Below are 7812 nucleotides of genomic sequence, written 5' to 3' on the forward strand. Positions count from 1 at the left end.
TAAAACTGAATCTCAATTTGCTGTCTTAACCAGAAAGTTCTCTTCTTCCCAAGATTTGTATTCCTTGTCTAGACTCTACACTAAAAATGTATTAAGATTAAATGTTATTATTTGAGTTAACTACAAAGATTGTGGGGAGGGAAGTAGAAATAAAATGAAAAACTGGCAGGGTAGTGGTGGTGGTGGTTGGTGGTGGTCTAATGACACACATTTAAATAGACCAGCAAGCTCACATAATCTAGAAATAAGTTATTTTTCCCAACTTGCTCAACTGCTATTAACCACATCAATGGATTTTTTCATTTTTAGTATTTCATAAATTTGTCTTATCTCTCCTACCTGTCTAGTGTTCTTAGGTTCAATAAGGTTGTGATGTGCCTTACACAGAAAAAAAAAATGTGTATTAGGTAAGTTTCTTTCATGCATGAGTTACAGTGTTGGCTGTGAGTTCAATCTTAATGAATCAACAAGTGGGTACGTCCAAAAATGGAACAGGAAATCTGCAGATCTGTATGTGAGGTCTCCCCTGGAGACAGCTAAAGTAATATCCAGAGTGCATAATGAAGCTATAGATACGATGGAAAAGCAAGTAAATCTGTGGATTCATGAGATGACAACCAATAAAAAGCAAAAATCACAGTAGATAGCACTGATTTGAGGCTGAAAGCCAAAAACACTGTCACATTACACAGGGTCAAGAAAATGTTAAACCTTTCTCAACTAGTGTTTTATTACCAAGAAATACTGTGTATAATTATTAGTAAGATATATTAAATAGGCTGTCTAGACAGAAACACACATAAAACAAGGCTATGCGTCAGTTGGCTGATAAAAATCTCTTGACCAGAGCCTGCAGGAACCTAACCCTTTATTTCCTCAGAAACAATGGCTCTGTATTCACTAATATGGTATTCACCATGACTTTACAGAACCTAACTATATATAGAGTATAACAAGTCCCTTCTTTGTTTACTTAAGCTTATTTATTTATGCTTGTTTGAATCAGGTTTCTTTCACTTGCAATAGAAAGAAACTCCTGACTGATAATATTAATAATGACATTATTAATAATAACAGCAGATAAGACCTAATCTGAGCTTACTCTGGATCTGGTACTTTTCTATATGCTTCACAGATGTTAGCTCATTTCTTCTTCTATGAGACAGGCACTGCCATTATCTCTAATCTACAGATGAAGAAAGTGAAACAAACAAAAAAAAGATGAAGTAAAGGAAAAGAAAGAGACACTATGCTATTCTGTAGAGTAAGGAGCTTAGAAAGTAGATAACCAAAAGGCCAGACTTCGCAATGTGTCTGCACCACTCTCCAGAGAAACAGGGACCCTGATCAGTCAACCTGGCTATGTGATCCAGTAAGTAATTATTTCCTAAAAGTGGATGGGTGGATCAGATTCCATAACAGTTGTTAAATTCACCCAACCAATTGCCTTGCTTAGCAAGCAACCCTAAATAACTTGGTTTATAGGGCAGATTCTACTACAGGGATACAATACTGTGACCAGGTAACCAAAGCATCTCAGTCTTACTAGGATTTTTAATTCTCATTATTAATTTGGTGTCCTGGGTCTATCAGCTTTTTGTAGTTAATCTGGCATGAGTCAGTCCTTGAAAGTCATCTGAGTTCCGGGTGCTTTGGCCAAGCACAATCCTGTGTAAACAGCCTGAAGTATGGCCTCATCCCTGACTGACTAGTAAAAACAATTTATGAAAAAAGATAATAAAAAGGACTACTGTTGAAAACTTCAAAAATTCTTCCCAACTGAGTTACAGTAATGGAATCTTCAATTTGTCAAATGAAAACTGCCTATCAAGAGAATTAAACAGCAACCACAAATAAGATGTATACCTGTGAATAAACTATCAATCATAATTATAAATATGGTCTGGGTCATCACAATGCTCTGCTGGAACTAAAGAAGAAGGCAACTAAAACCATCTAACTTTCAGGAGAGAAGTTCAACGCACTGGAGAGAAGCCAGCCACTAGCACAGCTTTCACTTCAAAGTACATTCCAGTTGGACCCCTAAATCTTGTAGCTGCTGATGTTCATGACTTTAAAGGTCTAGTTTCAGCAACGGTCTACATCGCTGGGCATTTTGATCTCCAAGGTCCTTACACCCATTTTTCCTCATTCACTCTGTTGCTTGCTCCTGGAAGAGCAGAATCTTTTATTTTCCTTCAAAATACATAATTATGATTCGCTGCAAAATATAGGACTACACTTCCCTCAGCACCTACACTAGCCCCACTTGGCTGCATTTCCTGCCTCTTATTTCCCCATGACAAAACAAAAGGACCACTTTTGAAGGACAACTTTCTCTCAATGTCAACCTGGTACTTTCCCGAGACCTTCTCATCTATTCTTGGTAAGAGATTCAAGATAATCTTAGCAGAGCTTAACAGTCAAAAGAACTAAAATCCAAGCCCTACATTAACCACATGTTAGCTGTGAAACCTGGGGAAAGATGTTTACCCACCTTAAGCTCCAAAATCAGGAGGTGGTGCTAGAGTGCTATGAGGATTAATGAGAAAATGCATGTAAAAAGGGCTTAGCATAGTGCCTGGCATGTAGTAATAAGTGACCAGTAAATGTCAGCTGCTTTAAGCAATATTACTCCTTCTCCTAGTGCTTTTCTTTGAGACCTCAGCAGACAGGACAATTCCCAAGAGGCTGGGGTTATGACTCCTGTCTTCCTCACTGCAATTAGCACTAGCTGCATTCTGCCAAATCTGCACTACAGCAAAGCAGCATCACCACCATCTGCCACAACTTTCATGAAAGGGATTTGAGGTTGATAGGAGGAAGTTTTTTTGTGTGCATTTGCTTTTAAATTCTGGAGAGGGCATGAGTGGAGGGCAGTGGGGAGATAAATCTCTTTTAACTAGCTCTAGTGAGTTGAATGCTAAAAGACAACCTTCAATTCCTAAACTTTGTCTTATAGTAAGACTGTGCGACTATGCACACAGCAGCCTAACAACTCATTCTTATTCCTTTGTTTGAAAGGCACTGAGACCTAAATAACACTCAGGCAGGACTTCTAATCTCATTTAAAATAGGGATAAGCTTCCTTTCAAGTAAGCTTAGAAGCAATTACCTGAATGTTGTATATATGTAGAGGGTCTCTTTCAACAGCAGGAAAAGACAATGTCCAAAATCTTCAGTGCTTGGCAGATACCCCCCAAATTCAGGCTTTAAATAAATTTAGGGCCAAAATTAAAATGCAGAATTAACTCTGGTAACAAAGAAGGTTCATTTTAATGACTTGCCTTATTATCAAAAATGTTCCTACCAAAGGGAGAAATGGCATAGAAGGCAAAGAGAAGTTTTCAACAACATGAATCCACTCCTTGCTGTTTTCTCTCTCCTCCACTTTAGCTGGACTTTGGTCCTCTGACCCCCTCAGCCAACACAGGAAACATTCCTACCCTTCCCCCGATCATCCCCTCAAAGGTGGTGCCTTCTTCACTACCTGGTGCTAGGCTTTGTGAAGCTGGAAGAATGACTTCTCTGCTGTCTGCTTAAGCTGTGGGCTGCCTTCAAAAGACACCAACCAGACTCACAAGAATTGAAAACTCTAACAACACTAAGTCAAGGATATACAACAGCCAGGGCCCTCATAGACAGCTGGTGGGAATATAAACTGGCATAACCACTTGGCAAAACAAGTTGGCATTCTCTAGTGAAGAGGAAGATGTGGATACCTCCCCACACAGTAATTTCACTCCTGGGCATATGACCAGCATTGTCCAACTTATTAAGCATCTATGGTGCTCCTGTATTGTACTAATAAGTGGAGATACAAAGATGAGTCAAATCTGGAAACTTAGAACTTTCTGCGATAATGGAAATGCTATATAATTGCACTGTCCACTATGGTAGCCAGTAGGTATCTGTGGCTATTGAGTACTTGAAATGTGACTAATACAAGTGAATAACTGAAATTTTAATATTTTATTTTAATACATTTTAATGTTAGTAGCCCTAAATGACTGTGACTATCTTACAGTCCAATGCAGTGAGAAACTCATGAACATATGCACCAAGATATATATATAAGAATGTTCATTCCAGCATTATTTGAAATAGAAAAAAAGCAAAAAACAAATATCCATCAACAGATAACAGAAAACAGATACAGTGCGGCACATGCATAAAATAGAATACTGTAGAGCAGTAAAAAATAAACTCCATCTATAAGCATCATTGTAACTAAATCTTAAGAAGTGTTGAGTCACAGAAGAATTCAGAGTATGATGCATTTTTACAAAGTTCAAACACAACTATAACAAATATACTATTTGGAGATTAAGAATCATCAGTGGTAACAAAGCTATGAAGAAAAGCCAATCACAAACACAAAATACAGGGTAATGATTGTGGAGGCAGTAGGAATAGAGGGAACAATCTGGAAGGAGCACAAAGAGAGACATTTCAATAGCATGGCTGATGTTCTGCTTCTGTCCTTTTATTGTTGTTTCTTAACATATATGGCATGCATTATTTTATGCTTACAAACACTTCACAAAAGAAAAAAAAATGGAAAGCGCTATTGAGGCAGTCTGGCTGCTTCTCATACCTCCTCCACTAACACCCTGTCCATGCGCAGACTGGGAGTTTCTCCATGAAGGAATCAGGTTTTACTCATCTTTGTGCCTTCCATTCTCAGCAGAGTATAGGAGCACAGTAGAGGCTTGATAAATGTCTAGTGAACTGAACCCCATTCTTAGAAAACCAGAATTTCCACCATCTCAACTTGTTACCCCTTTTATTTTCCAGATAATTTTAAAGGTTCCCCACCCTGAGTAATAATAAAAACAGTTCACTTACACAGAAACACATGTCTCTGCTACCCACAAGTACTATTTCTAAATGGAGTAAATGTCTAAAGAGGACAGAGTTGTATTAGCAAATTTACCATCTTATTAAAAGTCCATTTGGTCTAACCTCTAAGCAAGAGACTTACATTCCTAAATTCATTTTAATGGCAGCTAAGGCCTTCAGAGGCCAAGTAACTTTGGTCCTCTAAGAATTAAGTGCTTGAAGCAGAGACCAGACACCAGATATCCTACTTCTTGGGCTCACCTTGTTCTCTTCATTATGTTAGAGCAAGCAGGAAGGCACTGAGATTTGCTTAGGCCTCTCTTTAGGTAGCTATCTTAGCCTGAGTTGATGACAGTATTAAACAGGATAATGTATGTAAAGGACTCCATTAACAAGATGAAAAAACTGAGGTCCAGAAAAATTAAGTAACTCACCACAGGTCACACACTTGGCATTGGACTAGAAGCCAGAAATATTCCACACCCTGCGGTTCTGCAAGTTAAAGAAATAATAAATAACATTAGTATGGAACTCGGTTAAGTGTCTTCATGTTATTGTAAACAAAAAGACAGGAGTTAACCTCTGAAAATAAGTATATCTTTAAATTACTCAATCTTAAATATTCCCCATGCATTGTATCTCAAGACAGGAGTTTGGTTAAATACTAGTAAGATAACCTCTAACCAGTTATAAAGATATCAATCACCTCTAAAAGTGAACTAGAGATATAGATATCACCTTCTAAAAATTCCTGACATTTGATAGGGAGTAGTAAAAATAGAATTACTTTAAAATCTCTCATTTTTGTTAGAGAAAGTTTTGGAAAATAATTTAATTTTGTCTATTTTCTTTATTTTTCCATGTATCACACATAGCTGCTTCTTGTTTTGCCACAACTGTTATGAAGACTGTCTCCTTTCATTTCTTTTTTTTTTTTTTTTTTTTTTTTTTTTTTTTTTTTTTTTTGTTTCCCCCCTTGTTTTTTTTTTTTCCCCAACTTTTAAAGTGTTTTTCTTTTTTCTTTTTTTTTTTTTTTTTTTTTTTTTTTTTTTTTTTTTTTGAGATAGTCTGGCTCTTTCACCCAGGCTGGAGTGCATTGGCCACTCTGGGCTCACTACAACCTCCGCCTCCCAAGTTCAAGCAATTATCCTGCCTCAGCCTCCCAAGTAGCTGGAATTACAGGCACCTGCCACCACGCCCAGCTAATTTTTGTATTTTTAGTAGAGACGGGGTCTCACCATGTTGGTCAGGCTGGTCTCCAACTCCTGACCTCAAGTGATCCACCCGTCTCAAGCCTCCCAACGTGCTGGGATTACAGGGGTGAGCCACTGCGCCCCGCCAGCCACTGCACCCGGTCTTTCCCTTTCATTACCACATCCTCCATCATGCAAAATGAGAAGAGATCATCTCAGAGAGGTACCTAAAGTATCTCAAAAGAAAAAGTCCTGCATGATTTTAAGATATTTTTGTCAAGCACTTTAGGAGGCCCAGGTGGGTGGACAGGCTGAGTCCAGGAGTTGGAGATTGGCCTGGGCAACGTGGCAAAATGTTTCGTCTTTTGGCGAAATCAAAAACTACAAAAAATTAGCTGAGCGTGGTGGTGCACACCTGTGGTCCCAGCTGCTTGGGAGGCTAAGGTGGGGGCGGGTTCGCTTGAGCCTGGGAGGCGGAGGTTGCAGTGAGTTGAGATCGCACCACTGCACTCCAGCCTGTGCAACAGAGCGAGCCTCCCATCTTGGAAAAAAAAAAAAAAAAGATATTGTCGTAACTTTATTTCTACCTCTCTATGCAGAAAATCCCATTCAATCTGGAGAATATTACTTTTATTTATAAAACTGAAGCATAACCATCTTGTGTCTCCAGTAGGGGTACTACTACTGTCATTAAGTATAAAAAAAGTTTTTAATTGGTCATGAAAATCTTAATAAATTTAAATTTGGTCCTCAGAATGAAATGCTATAACGAATGGCTTCAACCACACAATATGGAACATTCTGAAATCCCTGTTATTTTTTTCAAAAAGTAAACTCCAGCTAATGACTGAACAAGTAGAACTGGATGCTAGTGCTAATGTGCTAATTTTGTTTTTCATGCCAAAGAAGTTCTGTCAAAGAGGTTTCTAACCTGTCCTCCTTGTTTCCTGCATTATACTTTTTACAGAAAGTTCCTAACCTTGAAAGGGGTACAACCATGATGTAGAATATGTAATTCAACTATTTTGCTTTGGAATATGCAATGTACTTTGCTTTTCTGATTTATAAGGCTACTCCCTCCTCTCCCAGGGTAAAGGAAAGTACAAAAGGAGAGAGCTTCACAGTACTCTGCCGACTAAAACATGATACCCTCTCTATCACTGCATTTAAAACTCATTTTATTTTTTTATTTCTCTCAAGTCTAGAGTTGAAAAATCAGCTCACTTGATCTTATCAAATCATCAAATAAAAGGTTCTAGAAATAGCTTCCTATTTGTGGAAAGCGCCAGAAGACACATAAAAATGGAAGAGAGCTCTTGAATCGTCTTTCCCAAAGCATTCTGTGCGTGATGAATGCAAGCAAAATCCTGGAAGGCTTTTCTCTGAATTTAAGGTACTTCCTAATGGGGCTGATTTGAAAGCTAACGTAAAATGCAATCAGAAAGCAGCCAGAAACAGTGACAGACCAACAGCAAAGTTCTAATACTTATTCCCTGGAGTTCACGCTGCATACACATATTCCGTGCACAGTCGCATTAGACACTGACTCTACAGGCTCACCTGTTTCAGATTACACATGCTCCTCTCGGTCTGGTTGTCCTGGTTTGCCCACTCCACACATTCACAAATGACTCAAGTCTCACCTGCCCCCGGCCGTCCCAGCTCCTGACACCCCCGCGCCGGTTCGCACCGACGTGTCGGCGCACACACACACACCCGTACACACGTGTCCGCACACACCCTCGCCCCCGGCCCCGCCCAGGAGGCGGACCCCGGA

At 39.0% G+C, this 7812-nt stretch overlaps 1 protein-coding gene across 1 annotated transcript in view; it reads right to left on the bottom strand.

Moving 5' to 3' along the window:
• The window catches only part of HERC3 (HECT and RLD domain containing E3 ubiquitin protein ligase 3), a 219816-nt gene that overhangs the window by 139482 nt on the left and 72522 nt on the right, over positions 1 to 7812 (bottom strand). Inside the window, exons 2-3 of the mRNA XM_011990724.1 lie at positions 5277 to 5334; positions 3116 to 3253 (exon numbers count right to left, since the gene is read on the bottom strand). The gene's annotated coding sequence lies outside the window, so the exon portion shown is untranslated. The remainder of the gene's footprint in view (positions 1 to 3115; positions 3254 to 5276; positions 5335 to 7812) is intronic.

This window comes from Mandrillus leucophaeus, unplaced genomic scaffold (assembly GCF_000951045.1).
Source record: "Mandrillus leucophaeus isolate KB7577 unplaced genomic scaffold, Mleu.le_1.0 Scaffold381, whole genome shotgun sequence".
In the NCBI taxonomy this organism is placed as follows: domain Eukaryota; kingdom Metazoa; phylum Chordata; class Mammalia; order Primates; family Cercopithecidae; genus Mandrillus; species Mandrillus leucophaeus.